This window comes from Hyalella azteca, unplaced genomic scaffold (genome assembly GCF_000764305.2).
Source record: "Hyalella azteca isolate HAZT.00-mixed unplaced genomic scaffold, Hazt_2.0.2 contig14082, whole genome shotgun sequence".
NCBI classification, from domain to species: Eukaryota; Metazoa; Arthropoda; class Malacostraca; order Amphipoda; family Hyalellidae; genus Hyalella; species Hyalella azteca.
The window spans coordinates 25,895-44,724 of NW_025943981.1; positions in this window are offsets into that span (position 1 = coordinate 25,895).

Here is an 18,830-nt window from a genome sequence, read left to right on the forward strand (position 1 = left end):
TTACTATAAGTAGGTAGTTCACACTCGTCGAGAATTTTAGCTAGTATTGTTTCTATTACTTCAACTTGATCATGCTGCGTTCTACTTGCATAAGTCCTTCATTGCAGACAATTAGAAATATATTTCATTGGAGGATTTAAAAATTTGTTCACGACATGCTGTGGTTTAAAAGTTGTGATTTTCTACTTAAGCTGTCAGTTTTTGTCGGTAATAACGTCCATGTCAGCTGCGTAGTGTGATGATGAGATAATAAAGCTGTGTTCCAGCAGAGTACTGGGCCTCTAGAACGCCAGATATTTCTTACATTACTTTCTTTCTGTCTCCTGATAACTTCAGAAATACAATCTAGTGACTTCGTTGAGTAACCTGTTTTTCTTACCATGTCTCTAGATCGAGATTTCGTTACAAACTTTGTCATAGAGTCAAGAGTTAGAATTACAGCAATAATCTCTTCTCAATCTATGAACCATATCTTATGAAGCGAGTTTATAAGTTGTCCACATTAGGGCCGAGCGCGGCTGTTGTCGTTTAGATGATGCGCACTGGTTACCTACAACTCTTGCCAATGAAATGACTTAATGTAATTATGTTAGTATTCTTCCTGATCGATCGATGTACGAATATTTCGGATGCCCCATATAATATAGTGTTAGCCGACACAAGTAAGCTCCCATGCGAGATATTTCCGTGCTGAAGGCATAAAATCCAACGGCGCATGATGGGAAGAGCTGCGGCTACTTCAGCATTGCCATGGTTTTGCAAAGTGGCATAGCTTGTACGCTTAATTGTGAGTAGTAATCATCTGGCGTCATCATTCGATCCAGCATACGACACTTGAGCCGTCATGGACTTGGAGATCCTAAACATAATTAGTTGTGATGCATTGGACGGGCGGTAGCTTTCTGGGACATTTGTCGAACTTTAAGAAATTCTCAGCGAACGTTTCTACGAATAAGGCAATTTAGTTCAGTCAAGCATGGTACATTCGCCGATGTTACGTTTCAATTCATTACCGTTGTGAAATTTACTCAAGATCAAGGGTTAGTTATTTTCAAGCTGGAAAAACTACAAATTACCGCGACTTTAAGTTGTACTAAATCAGATAATATAGTCTATCAACTTCCATGCATTAGCTGCAATTTATACAAGTTTTGCAATTAAGCCTATAGTTTCAAAAGTGCGAGTTGCTTCAATCTGACTTTTTACTCATGCGGACAAAATGTTTCAAATATTTATGGCAAAGTAGGAAAAACTGCAGTCAGTATCAACTTTAAGGTTGAAAAGTTCATCAACCTAAAATTTAATATCAAAATCTATACCAGAAGAATTTCCAAAAATTTTAAGAAATTTCAAAATCATAGAACGGTAAAATCTATTCGTCATGTTCTGCGAATGTAATCTAGCACTGATCTGCCAGCGTTATCTCATCCTGTTCTCTTCCCGTTTGCCTCTGGCGTTGCTTCATTGGTCGAACCGAGGTAACGTCTTCATGAGCCGTGTTGCGAGACGCGAGACGAACCAGTTGAGGTGCCGTCGACGCGTCTGTGTGCATCAATTGTGGTTTGGAATTCTTCGTCTCACGAATCCGCACGGTTTCCCGCCATGAAACGGACCATTCTTGTGTGAGGCACAGCAGGGATTGCTTTAGCGACCGGGTTTTGCTGAAAGTTACGTGCAATATTCAGGAGCTTCATCGTCCTTGTCATCTTCTTGGAACGCAGCAATGAGATATGAAAACTGCGCTTTTGCGCAGCGGCTTCACAATGACCCGCTGGCGTCGTGGTCATTTTGAACCAGCCAGATATGACGAAATCAAAGCATTTTCAGTTAGTTGTAGCGTTAACTTCTTGATGCCCTCACGGACGCAGTCTTGAGGGCATAAACATTGTCATTAAATAGATTATTCAATGCGCCTTGAACGGACAAGTTTCAAGCTCGAGTGTGGGAGAGCAAAGTAACCAGAAAGATGCCGCATCAGGAACAATTACATCCCAATTTGTCTTTAATGTGCGAAAGAAGTGGACAAAGTAAGCAAGATTCAAGTTTGAATCCGCACATGGCTCTACAAGATAGAGAAAAATAAATGGAGTTGTAACAGATTGGTCCACCGAGGATAAAACTGTATCAAATTCATCAATTATACGACTCCTGAAGAAATTCAGGGATTACCATCCCTATATTTCTATGGGTTGTGCTACTTTGATGAGAAAATCATTTGGCCGAAATACAACACTCTTCCGTGAGGAACGGGCCATACGCCCACTTTCCTGATTGGTATCAAAACATGGCTTCATATCTTGAATGTACAGGGTTCCGAAGAAATGAGGTTGAGAAAATTATCAATATTGGTGGAATTTTGGTGTTCAAGGATTCAGACGACATCACACCTATCCCATGTTGGTTAAGCCTGAATGGCAGCTAACTAAACTTCTTGTTGCCGATTTGTATGTCAGGGCTCGTCTTCCTCTTGCTGCTCGTCTAGTTCTGCCGCGAATCCTTCAATTCGTTTAATTAATTTGCCCTCTGACCGAAACAAGGATCACATTCGATGTGGACCAGATGAAGGAAACGGACCCCAGCGATGACGATAGCTGGGACAGTGAAGAAGAACGACCTTATGAAGAGGGTAAGGCCTACGTCGCATGCACCACAATGGCGAAGTACATAATCCTGACTTACTTACGCAAACGCCAGCCACCCCTGAAGAGGCTGCCTTTCGACGTGTTTGTTGGGGCGCTGCGAGCGCGTCAATCGGGCGCATTGGGCAAGGAGGCGCTGAGCCGCGTCCATGACTGCCTCTTGGCCTGGGGAGTGAGCGCGGCGTCGAGTCACCAGGGCGCCGTGATGAGCTGGTCACGGGTGCCTCTACCTATACTAAAGACAGCCCTGACCATCTTTAAACAATATGGTTTTGTATACAAATGAGGTGACTAGGTATTATTGAAAAATTATCTAGTAGCGAATCTGATTATTGAATGAAAATATGCGTTTATAATGAAGACAATTTTGCTGTTCGTTTTTCATCCGTGGAACATTATAATACCGTTGGACATATTGTCGCCTTCATTCCCGTTATGATTGTTCTGCATTGTCTCTACTAATTTCTCGTCATTGTGCATAAGGCGGCTCATGTGATATTAGACTTATTAGACCAGCTTCATTGAACTTGTTAACATATTTCGTAGCTGTAGAGGAAGTGTTAAAAGCGTGTCTCGCTCTCGACAATTATTGATGCACCTGAATTCCAATAAAAACTTTTCTTGCCTTTGACTTATTTTCCCAATATTTTACCCCATAGATTATTCTATTGAGTTTAGTAAATTGTAAACTCTACTCCTAATGCTAATTGACAGCAAACTGAATTTGTCGGCGCTATTTTTTCCGTATAGTTGTCATCCTAAAGTCAAAATTTCTATTGAATATTTCATTGTATTGAATATTTCACTTCCCCATTAGGTGCTCAATGTACAAAAAAATCATTTTTTACAGAGTCCCTGAATATAATTGAAAAATTTTAGAAAAATAACATCACTTGTAAACAAACGCCCGAGCCCGGTCCATCTGAAAGATGGATGGGTGGATAGCCAGAGGTCAGCATAGCCCAAGTCCACAATGCGATTCATATACCTTCCCGAGCGTAACGCAGCCGGACATCTTCACGGCTTTCGACACAGAGCGCCCACCACAACAGCACCGTTCAGTCACAGGCCGGAACACAACTGGCCGGGGCTCAAAAGGCCCTACAACATCAGCTACTCCTAACGTAACCTAACCTAACCTGCGCCGCCTGTCGTGCAAAGAGGATTTACTGTTAGCCGGAGTTACCCACAGCTCATTGGTCTGAGGCTATGTGTAGATATTGCATGCTGATGGTTGGCGTTAGACCCAGGGCCTGTTTACGAGTCAATTTTGTTACCCACGGCTGCGCTCCCAGATTGAATTCACGATGTCTACGCGATTGCTGAATACGGTCCTGGTTATAGCATCTTGATTCTTCATAGTCCAAGTTATCGAGTTTATTTGTCCAGGGCAAAGTATTGTGTAGAATCGAACCATTTACCGCGTGCTAGCAGTAAAGTTAGCACGGCTTTAGTTAGTGTTAGTCGGACTCAGACGCCGACTTCATCAACCAACGTTAAAATTCTTAAAAATATTTTCTGCCTACATTTCCTGCTAACCCAACAACTGTGGAGGTTTTATCCTATTAGGGCAAGCCTTGGGTGAAGAACCTAATTTGCAATCATGAAAGCTATCACTTCAAAAAGTGCAATTATGCTTATCAATTAGTACTTTAGTAGTTGCATGTTCGGTAAGATCAAACCTAAAAAAACTATGCATACACTCGCACGCGTCTGTTAGAAGGGCTTGACAGGGCGGGTTGCACGTAAACACAGCTTGGATAAAAATTTTGCTTTGTTAGTGCGGGCAAAAGTTGGGCGAGCAATCATTCGAAAATGAATTTTTTTTTCATGTCCGCTTCTTACCGAAGTTATTACGTCTGTTTAATGTTAAATTTCACGGTGTTGATTGTTGAAAGTTGTAACAATTTCCAGGCGTTGAATTGTGGAAAAGGTTAATATCTTTAGTGTGCTTCTTACGTGTATCAAGAAAAGTGAAGTCAAATTGTGACCAATTTTGCTTAGGCATCAACATGAACTACGAACGCTATCGTTAGAATATAAAAGTTGTCTTTTTATTTTGTAAGAAAACGAGCCATCTTCCCGGGAGAACTGCAGGAATTAAGATCAGGAGGGTGAGGCATGAGGCGCATATACGGCTGGAGGCGGTTGAAGGTGTTGGGGAGCGTGTGGCGGGTGATGCTTGCCGATGGCGTATGTGGGATACGCCCATAAAGAAACGACAATTTTGTCTACGACGAATCCATGATTCCTTCTGCCGATGCGATCATGCGGCTTACACCATTATATTATGTTATATAGTTCACATGACGACAGATGTAGAATGAGATTCGCTGTTCAGGTGCGTTGAAATTATTTCCCCTTGTTGCAAATTGTCCATAAAGCGGTATCCAAGCTCGACAAGCCCCTGCTTCATCAGTCATCGTTAACTGAATCACCAACGCTTTCGTGTGTGCCCCGGTGTTCAATAAAACTAACCTGCATGCCATGTACGTGGGCCATAGACAAGGAATGATCGTTAAGACGGGAAGAAAATTGATACCTTGGAGCGTTCGCTCAGACCGCTCGTGACACTCAACCAGGCGTGCTAGTGAAAATCCAATTTCAGGATACAATCAGTGTCTTTCACTTTCAGAGTTATAATACGCCGTCATTAATTTTGCCTTTAATTGCTCATACGAGCACTGCAGCTCAGCAGTTGCTCAGCGCTCCTTGTATGTCGACGATACTGGAGTTTCTAACATAGTTAGGCATACGTTTAGAAAAACAGCTGGAAATCTTAATAGTTTAGCTGGCTGGGCTCTGGACTGTCACTTGGAACTTGCGTTAGTGTTAGAAGAATCGTACTTAACTTAGAGGAAGGTAGGATGTCGGGAGTCCAGCAGCAAACTACGAGCAAGAAAGTTGTATGTAAAAACTTAAAAAACAAACATGGCGGAAAAGTTGGTAATTCCAGCATTGGTGCCTTCGTTAACAGGCTCGCTCTGGACGTAGCATTGATCGGTAGTTACTCCGTGAGCTGTACCAAAGGGATCGTAGCGATACATACTCTCATAGTCACCAGAGACCAAGAGACGTTCTCGCATTATGAACAGATTGACGAGAGAAACAAAAGAACCGAAATATCACGCGATGCCATAAGTTGTCTACGCGACAACGAATTCCTGAACGACTACGTGACGAGTCTTGAACGTTTGCGCCTACCTAAATGAAGGCAAGGCCGTGCCATCCAAACTCATGCCGTGGGCACCCTCCCGCCAATCTTGCAGCAAAGTCCGCGAAATATTAATCACTTTGATTGGGATTGCGACGGTTCGTCGCTCATTGGAATTAACGACATTCACCCTGTAATCGTTCAAGAACCCCGTCCTAATCGAAGAGGAGTTCGTCGTTTATAAAGTTGGACATCTTAAAACAGGCAAATCACTGCACTGCTACCTACAGGTAGAAGGGCAAATGAGTTTTTTTTGCAGATGTACTATAAGTACTACAGACCCAGAATAACACTGGACCAGGATCCGCTGTCCCCGGTGTTCGTAAGCAAAAATTCTATCACCACAAAAGCTAACCACTGCTGGCGGCATCCGTGTGGAGCGTAACACTTGGTAACAGACGCCATATTAAAAAACGGAGCCACATCGTAGATCAACCAAGATTTACCTTGCGAAAATTCCGATAGTTCTTTACCTCGATGTCGAAGGATTTCGGAGTGATGATGATGGGGCCATGAGAGAAATGGCACTTCTTATGGCCCACTCGTACGCGACCAATAACAGAGATTAATGGGTCTGAGGAACCGACTCAGCAGGATCCGTGGACGCATGAAAAAATATCTCGACCAGGTTGACGCCGACACTGCTGCTGCTCCACATCGCCTGCTGTGGATCATTAACGTAAACCATGCATCCCCCCGGCCCAGCTGTCGCCGTTGTAGTTGAAGCAATGAATTCACTTCTCGAATAAAATTATGAATACTAATGTTCAGCGTCTGAGTTCCTATTATCCTGCATGCCATATTCAGGCGACAATTTCCGAGATTAGATAAAGAAGTAAAGGAACCACTTGCCTAGAATAATTTTTTCTCGCGAGACTCCCGCAGCTTTTCAGCAACTGCTCATTGCTTTGAAACTATTAAGTCCTTACGAATTCACCCCCACTTGCACGTCTCTGCCTCATCAACGATACTCCAGCCCCTTCAGCCGCAACCGAGGATTACAAGTTATTAATGTTAGAAGACGGACAAGCTGCTCAGCACAACCTGCATTACCCGCTGCCATGGTAGCTCTGAGGTCTGAGCCTCAGCCTCTGGCGACCAGGCGAAGTGGCGATCAAGGCGCAGCCGCAGTACACGAGCCCCGACCACACTTCCTTACTCGGGAGTACAGTCAGAGGCGGCGGTTGCAGGTATTAGGATGATTACCCAGATCAGACGTTAATTGTACACAGATGTTAATTGTACTCGTACAGTCATCGCCTCATCGGAAGAAGTGAGGGATGAATTTTATTACGTAATATTAGAAAGATGTTACTGAATGCCGTATGGAGCAGTAAAGGACCGAAATTGTTTAAGTTTTCTCTTACAAGATGCTTTCTATGAATAATTTATTTATCATTTGCCTTAAAACAGCGTTCGATAGGAGCTCTACATTATTGAACAATATTGATTGAAAATCTAGGGGCCATATTGACGGACTAAGCCATATTTTGGGCGATATGCAAAGTTTTGCAAGTATGTTGCGCTAGCAGGAAGATAGGATGTACATGGCGCAATAGTTCCCAGTGCGCCCCTAGCGGTTGTTCGAAGTAGATGCGGTAATCGCGCGTTCTTGTCAAGCCCCGTCCACACGTTCAAACTTATCGTCAGTCTTGCATGTCATGCCAGGTTTGACCGGTTTTGACGGAAGACTGAAGAGCGTCCACACTCTCAAACTTTCCTTCAGTTTTTAGTGCGTTCGCGACAATAGGGGGGGGGGCAGTGCTGCTCGCTGCTGTGATCGCAGTTTGTGCCACCATAATTAGGTTAAAGCGATGCAAAAGTACGCGGTGGTCCCGAATATGGTTTCGAAAAATATCACAATGAGGGTTGATAGACAGCATCCTTACCAGCACCAGACAGCATTGAGGATTTCATTTTGTCATTATTTACGATAAAGAGTTTATTTTCTTCGTTACAAAGTCTTTGTTGGCTGAATGATCAACTTCTTTGCACTTAGCAATCAATGTCGCATAGGCCAGTGCTATCGTGTTCTTGTGACTGTACCTTTTTGATTGAATTTACCATAAACAAGGGAAACTACGATATACCTCGATTAACTCACCAAAAGAAATCGTGAAACTAGTGTCGAGTATCCTGGGATATGAAAAACTAGAGCTAGCGATGAACAATGTGTCACAGCTCCTATCATCAAGATAGATTGAGATAGAGTAAACGTTTGACCAATTAGTCGGTTGCCTGTCCACACGCTCAAACTTATCGTCAGTCTTTCATTAACCCAAAGGTCTCGCCCGTCCGTCTTTTCCAGGTTTGTCAAACCTCAAACTCCGCCCACTCGTCATGCTAGACGTCAAACTTTGAATTATACAGCTTGAGGCAAACTAACATGCGGCTGTATTTTTGTTGTGGACAGCGCTAGAGCGTCCACACGCTCCGTCTTGTCGTCAAACCTGGCATGACATGCAAGACTAACGATAAGTTTGAGCGTGTGGACGGGGGCAAAAAGACCGGCGAATAAAAAATCCTTTAGGATTTCATCGAGGTTTATCGTGGTCTATCAGCTTTAAGGGGTGTTATATACTATACTAAGATTGCACTAACTGTTCAAAAATAGGGTGGCAGGACTATGTACCGATTGAAAATAACTCAGTTCACTGAGTCATTATTTCTTTCCCTATATGGCTCGTAAACGCAAGGTACCGCGTGCAAACCAAAATATTGCCCAATAATATTGATCATTCTTGTGAATGTTATCAATATATGGTACAATAATGCACGGCCGCTTGTCTAGACAACCGTTTTCTTACTCAGTCCCCACTTATGAGCTTCAATTCATCGTGGCAACTGGTATATTTCCATAACAGATTTCACAAATCTTCTATTTTCACACGGTGTCTGGTATGAATATTTTAGTTCTGGTATAGCTGCCTAAATCTGGTATTTTTCTGGCTTACTACAAATTAACTGCATTAATTTCCACCTCTGAAGTTTGAACTTCCCCCAGCATAGGCGTGGATTAAACAGATTATTCCCTCTAGAGCGGCGCGACTATAGCTTTCCCACCATATTTGCAATCGAGAGATTACCGCTTGATGAAAACTCCAATCTAATAGTTGACATTCAACACGAGAGCTTGGTGCAGCTAGGTTTCTAATTTACAAACTGATCTGAATCAAGTTTTTTGAGAATCATGCACTGAAAGCAAAGGGACGACTGAAATGGCCCAGCATTGCCCAATACCAGCATAATTTTCATACTTCACCCCGTGTGCGGCGAGCATGCTGCAGAGCAAATTAGCCAACATGATTACTTGCTGAAAGCCACAGGGACTAAATCCCTTCATGGATGTAAACCAGCGAGCCATGAGCTGCTAGCCGCCAAAACAATGGTCGTAACAGGGCCTCCCAGCGCAGGGTTTTTCCACCGAGATCTGGGTTTTTTGACAGTCACCTGGGTTCTGGGTGTTTTTTCTTCTTCTAGATGGCAAAATCTGAGTTTTTTCGTTATGCGAGTTAATTTTAGCTAATAATGTGCTTGAATTATTCCCAATACCTTAAATTTGACTATGCAGTCAATACAAAAAACAACTGTAGCGACGCACTAACCGTCAGACTATATTTTACCTAGCTGACAGACGGCAGTGGCATTGAGCGCTTTCGTTACCAGTATTGAACGCGTTCGTTACCAGTCAAAGCAAAGGTTCCCAACTTCTCAGCGCACACTGTACAGTACTGTGCTCGTCAAGTGACAAGTTATAGTCGTGACGTGCGTAATTAGGTTGCTTACTGTCGCTTTTGTACCTATCGGTGCTGTTAAATTAACATATAGTGAACAGTGAAAGCTCCGAAAATGGCGAGTCCCCCAAGAAAAGTAGCTAAAAGGTGGTACAAACAGTCTTTTAAACAAGAGTGGTTACATGAAAAAGACTTTAAGGAGTGGCTGCAAGAAAATTCAAAAGAAAAAGGTGTTTCCTATTGCGCATGTTGTAGAACTCAACTCAAAAATGCTAATAGATCCATGTTGATGGCACATTGTAAGATTGCGAAGCACTTCTACAACATGAAAGAAGCTAAAGCAGTCACTAAAATTGATTCATTTATTAAGAAACAGATTCCCAAGGAGAGTGATGATGAGGAAGTTGCAAAGGCAGAACTACTTGTATGTTGTATCTGCTTCTATTGCTGAACACAATGTGCCAGTTGCGCATGCAGATCATCTAGTGGAAGTGTGCAAGAGAGCATTTAATGATAGCAGTATTGCTAAAAATGTAAAATTTCACTCAACACAATCTTCATATGTTATTCAGGAAGGAATTGCTTATGAAAAATGGGAACTTGTTGATCAGTGTAGAAATGAAAAGTTCAGTCTGAATGTCTGATAAGCGATGAGAGCGCAGACATATCCATTTCACAGGTATTAGCTGTTAGATATTTAGATTTTAAATTTAAATTTTTTTTAATTTTTGATGTTGAAAAAATTATATATGTGATGGTTTGCTTGACCCGATTGTTGTTGAAGATGGAAGAGCCAGTGGTTTATACAACGCTGTTAAAACGACTCTGAATGAGACAAAAAATCCTTTTTCAAACATCATAGGATTTGAAAGCGATAATTGGAGGGCTAATTGCACATCTGAGGTAACCCCGTAAAATCGGTGCCTGAGCCCCAATGCAGGAACAAGTGAGGCAAGGAGTTACGGGCGCCGGTTTAGACCAGGCAATAAGTCCAGCAGCTATCTCAATCAATCGTCAGCTATGGAAAGATGGGGTTCCAAAGGCCGGATCCCTTGTGAATCAAGTCACGAAATGTTCAAGAATCGGCAACAGGCCATGGGCCTATTTCTTCAACGCCGACACTTCTATTCTATTCTATGACACTGCATCAGCTGATGCAGTCTATGCCAGCTGTCTCAAGGCCATGGAAGGTCGCATTGTTCCAGCAGCGCTGCACTGCAGCAGCGGCGGAGTGCATGCGAGTATTTGGACTTTGAGAGTATTTGAACTTTTTGGCGTATTATGAATGATTAATGTCAAAGATATACTGTTGCTATATTCTTGGTTCTGTCGCGTGTTTTTATGCATGATACTCCCGCATTTTAACCGATTACGCACATCTGAAAGTTTGTATGCAAAATATTACGATGTTTGCGTGCATGAAATTCACGCACTTCATCTTACTACGCACACCTGAAAGCTTGTATGCAATATTACGATGCCTGTATTCATGATGCGCGTGCACTTCAGCCAACTACGTACATCTGAATGTTTGTATGCATTAAAATTCAAGCTCGATGAAACTTCATAAAACCTAAGGATTATGTTTAGCTCGTGACTTTTTTTTTCCATTTCACCTTCATTCGTGAGTTATACGAAAATTTGAGCCAAAATTTGCAGTGACCAAGAAATTTCTCTCAAACTACTGACAGATTTGCACAAAAGTTTGAATTTACATTCCTAACCTTCCAACGGTGATGTTTAGCTCGTGACAATTTTTGCGGTTTTACCTTCGTTTTCGAATTTTTCCATTTTATCTTCATTCGTAAGGTATACCGCAATTCTGGCCGAAATTTGCAGTGACCAAGAAAATTCTTCTAAACTACCGAATAGATTTTAAGGAAACTTTGAATATACAAACCTAACCTCCCAACGGTGATGTTTAGCTCGTGACAATTTTTTAGATTTTGCCTTCGTTCGCTAGTTCTTGACGGTCGGCATTCCTGAGGCCAATTTTTACAACACTTCTCTTTAACTTCACTTCTTGTTGTTTGTTTGTTTGTCTGTCTGCCACAAGTCTTATAATCATATTTAACACGCTTCTACCTGTCCAATTGATCTGAAATTTTGCATACTTGTGTGAAGTCGGAGGCAATTCATGAATCAATTGACAATAAATAATTAAAAAAATTTTTATATTAAAAAATTTTTACAAATTAATTTTTTTAATTTTCGAAAATAAAGTGAGAAATTCATTGTACATCTTTCACATTGGAGACACGGGATTCTTTAGAAGTCTTGTCTTTAAAAAGTAATTTTTAAACATACCACATCAGCAACTGCCTGTCACACCGATGGGTTCGGTCAAGATGAATACCATGACTGCTGGAGGTGGTTCCGGCACTGGTGGGCTCATGTTTAGCGCGGAGCCGCCAATTTTACCCATTAGTTTGGCTGGTGAACAGCAAATAAACAGCTCCATAACTGCCAACCCGCAGCCATCACTGCTAAGTAATATAACCCCCTTCCTTGTTTATCCGTCGTATTCATTAATTTTATCGTCTATTTTCCCTGAAACTTTAACTATCGCTTCTACATCGCAAGCCTTCCCGACAACAGCTGTCCCTATAGTCACATCCTCTGCTGCAACAAATGTGGAAGTAGGCCGTGGAGGTGACCTCTCTAACAATTCCTATGTAACTAGTCAGAGTTACCCGTAAGCTAGTTACCCTTATTAAATTTGCAAAGTAAACGATGCTTAGTAAAAGTAATTGAACGAAAGTGAAAGTTAGGTTCGAGGGGTGTAAGCAAGACAGCTCATCCCCCAACCCCAGCCCACCTTTGTTGGTTCAAAAGCTAAGCGGCAGTGCCTGTCGAAAACGCGTGAGTCATTCTCGTAAGTAAAGCATTCTCGAAGAGATATCATTTAAAAACATATCCACTTCGCAAATTACGAGAATAGAGCGCTACCAGGTATTCCTAGTTAGTGACACTAACTCTAAAGTGTCTCACTAAGTGCAGGCATGATCACAAGTGCTGTAAGGTTGTAAGTTTTATCTTATATGGCAACAACTCGTTATCATTCTCACGAGATACAAAACTGTGCCTTAGGTCAGTCGTTGCGAAGCAGTCCTCCCGTGAACAACCCATTTCTATGCCTAGTTGACTGAATGCGCCTCTTTTCTGCCGTGTTCCCAGTGAACTTAATCGGCCTCTATTGGTGAGCTGCTTTACTAGATCCAGTTAATTGTTACAATAAATTTGAGATTCTTGTGTCATACTATTTGGATATAAATGAGAACACTTTGTTTATTCAGTTATATATGTGCCAAAGTAAGTAGCCTGTTTGAATGTAGGTATTTATCTTCAATGTAGGGTTGCGGGTCTGGAGCGGGCTTTCTTCGGGACCGAACGATCCAAGATCTTCTCTGGATAGTTCCCAGTGGACTCTTAGGAGCTGGGAAGTGCCACAACCTCGTTACACCCATTGTGACTAGTTTTATTGGGCATGGCATCTAGATTGTCCAGTATCTTCATTTATATCACTGTGTAATTTACAGTTTGTTCTGTTCTAGTTCAATAAAAATTAGCTTTGTTAGCAGATGTTTGAAAGTATCCGCGTAACGAACCCCAATGAAGTATAGAGGCTTCATTACAAGTGCCAAATTTCATTTCGATGTGCCATATCAACAGTTATTGGTATTTGAATATCAAAACATTTGATAAACGATATAAACGGCTTATTTATGTAATTCATTAATGCCTTTATATGAAAGCGATGGTTGGCAGTATGTCATAGTCTACAAAAGTTTTGAACAACGAACAGCCTTTCACGAGAAGTCGTGAAGTGCTGCCCTTCACGAAAGGTCGGGCTGCCCAAACAGCCTAGTCCGCGTGGTTACATATTAGCCTAGCTATCCATTAGAGATAACGCCGGCAATCAGAAGATTCAAGTTTTCGAACACCGCGAAACCTTTATTTGTACGGTCATCAACACGATACGGTCACATTTGTCAGTAACGGTACGGTTACGATCACCAACAGCAGAAGTACGGCAATGAGCTTGGAGTAACCTCATCGACGATGAAGACTTCACTCATATACAGAAGTACGGTCTTCATAGAACAATCTACGGCCAAACTGACCGTGATACATCTATATCAGCGAGACACGACGGCTATGGAGAAAGAAGGACCACGTACAGGCAGCAGGGATGCGCGGCTACGGATGCGGTACGGCCGCTGTTAAATACTGCCACAACGTGTGCGTGAAGTACGGTCGTTACCGACAGTCGTACTGCTCAACGGAACTGCGAAGGATCAATGTTTTGAGGCCGTATGCAGTTATCAGAGGCACAATGGACTATGGCTCAATGTTTTACTGTACCGCTCCCACTATGCATGGTCCAGGGCTGAGCAAAAAAAATGTTTGTAAACAAGTGTGAGAAGTTGTGTAACTTTAAAAGCTAATAGAGCTTTCAGCCTTGGTGTGCATTTCGTCTGGAGGTTGTACCCTCTAAAGAAAATGTTTCCCTAGTATGCGCGCAAACTTGAGTACGTGCATTCGTGATTGCCTTGGTTTTTGCAGGGTATACGGTCATTTAGTTCAATTATTTATCAATTTATGGACTGTTGATGTTCACGTTTGCTTACGTGTGATGTATCGAGACCGTGGGTGTGTAGAATTGATGTTATATTTTGCTTCTGTGAGGACTTGCCCTCATAAAACTCCCAGGAGTAATACATACCCCTCACTCCCAGGCGTAATTCTTTATTCCAGGATGATTGTAACGAGGCAGTAATTCTTTATTCCAGGATGATTGTAATGCGGCAGTAATTCTTCATTCCAGGATGAAGCAGTCGTCGGTGAGAGCGCCGTGGCCAACGTCCCCAATGATTTTTCAATAAATTCATCTTTCAACTTGTACTGTAGGTAACCGTCCCGTTCACAAGATGAGGATGCATGGTGCCAGTGCCAATGAAGACTTAACAGAAGATGAAGATCCAACAGCACAAGAGTGGCAGTTTGATCCTTTTTTACACTACCTTAGATTTAATATTTTTAATAAACATTTTACTAGTACGCAGTGTTAAAATTTAATCTTGGACCGACATACGTTTCACCGTTCTATTTTATTTTGGATGATAAGGGTATAGTATTGACAGTATTTTGAAATACTGTCCAGAATATTCCTAATTATATTTAGCTATTTTATGACCCCTCTATTGTGCGATCTATCGTGCATGTGAGAGGCCCCCTTACCGTCCTGGGAGACTCGTGGTGGGAGGACAAATCCCTGTCGTATGAGCAGCGCTCTATCCTCCTGTACGTAATTGTCTCCAAACCAAATTGGAAGGTTCGGCCAAGCTTGCTGTCGAAAACTCCATCCTCAGCGCATCGAAGTACAAACGTGATTTCGATGTTGAATTACAAACGCGAAATTTCAAACGTAATCTACCTAATGCACGAGGTTGATCAACCAAAGTTTTACCACGTTGACCCACTTGAAAAGAAATACCGCCACGAAATCTTCCCACTTTCATCAACTACTTCAAAGCCGACAAATCCCCGGTGCCAGCTTTCAGGGACTGTGCTACAACCGCAGTCCGTAATGACAGAATATCACTGCGCAGATCTACCAGTTAGTTACGCAAACGCTTGAGAAGAAGTTAGCAGTCTGGAAATGAACCCGAGGCATTATGAAGGATGTTGAGATATTTGTCGAGTACAAAGAAGCGTCCCTGGTAGGGACGTTATACATTCCATATGTGGCACGAAGACATTAGGCGGCAGTTTCAGGCGCAACTGAAGACAAAGTAAGAACAAGATGCGGGGATCTTGCCTCCCTGACGTCCACACCGCCTGAATAATGAATGGTCGACTGTGCATGGCCGCGACGTGAGATATCGTTTCGAGACCAGCACAAAATTTCGCTGGTTTTCACCGCTGCCGTGCGTGTACTGGGCAATGGGCAGACTTTCTCGACGCCCGCAGCTTGAGAGACTAGCTTTTTCGTTTAGTGATAGAGTTTAAATGCTTCTTACAGTAAAACTCAAAATTTACTGTATAAAACATAATAATCGAATTACTAATGTACTGCTCTTGCTTCCATCTTTTCTTCACATCCGCGGTCGGAGAAATTACCCTCGAGGCTGTTCGCTCGTCCGATCATACTAATCTAAGCTATACGCACCTATGTACAGGGTGCGGCGCGGGAACTTACTTATTTGAATTGCGCGCCACGTGGCGGCCATTAGTCCTAGGAAGGTGGCGCCATGCGCAATATGGTGCGCGGGCTATGAAGTTTTTCGTCCACTCAGTTCAGTTGCGACCATGCAGTGGTCGAGAGAGGAGCGCGCGTTCGCAGAAAAATGTATTGAACAGCATGGAGGTCACCTACAAGATGTAATATTCAAGAATTAAACTTGTAAGTAAACCCAACGAAACTTTAAATGTAGCTCTTTGTAAAAAAGAAAGAATTAAAACGCTATCTTTAATACTTTTTACTTTGTGATTTTTTTAAAAGAGTAAGTTCCCACGCCGCACCCTGTATATGGAGGTGTACAGCTCTTAATATCGGCGGCTGATTAACACTACATTCAACACTAACGACTCCGTAAGATTGGTGGTCTTACGGAAACTTGCTAGGCATTCAGGGCCGATTGGTATACAAAATTTGAGGTGCACGACTACGCTCCCAAAGCAGTAATGTCTCGTCAACGCAATAGAGAACGAGACTAACTGCGCAACACAGGATGGCTGTTGTTACTTGTTTACAGCGCAAGGTCGCCTGAAACAGAGGTTACCAGTTTGATGAACTATGAAACTGGTTTAAGCGCTCCCTACATACGCATTCGAAGTTGGCTGCGAACTGAAGAATACAAATCGGGTTCCAATCACTGAAGAGCATTTCCATACTGGTTAACTTTAGTCGGTTCCTAGGAAACGATGCAAACGCAGTATGCTAGACGCACGAGACGAGAGTGACTCCACTAAGCTGCTTAATCAAATTGACACCCATCGCACCTACTAAATATTATTACATTACCAGACACTGGGAGCAATATTGAAGGCGAAGTTACGCCAGACTCCACCTATAATGTAAAGCTGCCCTTCCTACGCTACACCATCTCGAGGTAACGGCGCTACTTCTGAGAGGATTGAACTTTGACTAAATTGATGAAAGCGGCTGAGTGTGGCTCCGGTGATGGTAAAACGCGGACTATAGGGCGTTCCGTCTTGGGACTGAGTTTAAATCTGAGTTGGCCTTAATCTCCCAATTTTGAATTGAAGAAATGAGGAAGGTTGCCCACATCGAATTGCAGTAAATGTTGTGGATTGCAACTGGCCAAATTCTCAACTTGACTTCAAACCAACTACCACTTAACTTCAGACCAAGATCACTTATCCATGGAAGTTGGAGATTTTTCTACATTTCAAACGAGGGATTTAAATTATTCACAATAATCATAAAAAGTGGAAAGGACAATCCTAAGAAATACCAAACAATGAACACTTTGTCTAGGTCTTAAGTTTAGAATGCTAAGCAATGAACATTTGAGATAAGTCTGCATTAATATCCCTACCTAGCATAAAGCGAGTTTTTGGCTCGCTAAGGACGGCATGCTTTCTATGTCTCGTAAAAACCCCCGCGGCGTACGCACTTGCGCTGAGGAACACGTGTAACCATCAAATGTATAAACGCTCCCAAGTGTAGCTTTAGTAATTCTCCCGTTTTACCTTCACTTACTACCGCTCCAGTTGCTTCCTCTAAGGAGTTGAGTTGAACGCTTTGAACCCGGGCTAAAGGGTAACAGAGGGGTTTTGTGAACGTATCTTTGATAATCTCTATAACGCCTACGGCAATTGGGCGATGAGACCCAGACTCGTATCAATTAGTTGCTTGAATAATAAAGTTTAATATAAATTCTGAATGATACAGAACTATGAGAGAGTTTTGTGCCTGCTTTAGTTTATTGGCATCTATCTTGAGACAATTAGGAATTTCAGGTTACCCATCGCATGTCCGAATGCTAGTCTCGCTGAAGGCGAGGCACTAGGTTCACCGACAACAGGCCATAGCCACGCCACAGCCGCCCAGGAGTTGTGGGTTCCAGAGCATCAGGCGAGTCAACTCACGTATATAACGTGCAGCACCATACATCACGTACACTCACTATACTCACGTATATAACGTGCAGCACCATACAACACGTTCACTCACGTATATAACGTGCAGCACCATACATCACGTTCACTTACCATACTCACGTATATACTCAGAAATTGTAGTTTTCGGTGCTTAACTACAGGCTTTCAAATCAAAGAAACTGTCTCCTTCACTCTAAAAATTATTGTCAAGAAGCTGCGTCGACATAATCTGGGGATTTTCCCCAGAACAGATTCAGGTTATTTTTAGTGCAATACACTATAACAGGAATACTCAAGTCGGGTCCTGACCATACTGCCCGGCAGTTGCCGGTCACGGTCCAGTCTATGTAATATTCTTTAATCCAGTTTTATTAAATCCATTCTATTATTCATTATTACATTTCTAAGCCGGCATGCTCATGGTGTGAATGCTTGCATGGAAAATCATTAAATATTATTGGACATGACCGTGACGTATTTGCCTGGCACATGCCCGGATGAATGGCGAGGACCGGGCCTTAAGACTGGCACATGCCCGGCAGTATGCAGTGGACCAGGCCTTGAGACTGGCAGGTGCCCGGCAGTATGCAGTGGACCAGACAAAGCCGAGTGGTGCACGGCTGATTGGTGTATGTCCGGAGAGATCCAAGGCGTTCGATTCAGGGTTAATTGGTGCACAAAATTTGTGGTGCACGGCTGCGCTCCCCTGTAGAACGTAGTTCTGATAGCAGGCTGTTTGCAACTGTTGAACTTGAACGTCACACCAGGTCTAGAGGTACTGTTGAAAGTTACCCCTATGTCCAGCCTAGACTCTTAGAATACAAACGAAGGGAAAATTACAGTAGTAGTGGTCTAATATTAGATGAATTTATGAGTTGGTCCGTTTATCAAGGAGGGAGCATCAGAGGTCAGTTAGCTTTGCGGGGTATAGTATACTGTACAGTATTGCGACTGAGGCACGCACAACCCCTCCCCTCCCTCTTTCTGTAATGTCACCATCCTCACAATGGGTGAAACCCATTGGCGTGAGACTCGACTGAAGAAAATTAGTTCTGACCAAGAATGAGGAAAAAATAAAACAAAAAAAATATATCCACCAAGAACGAAGATCGC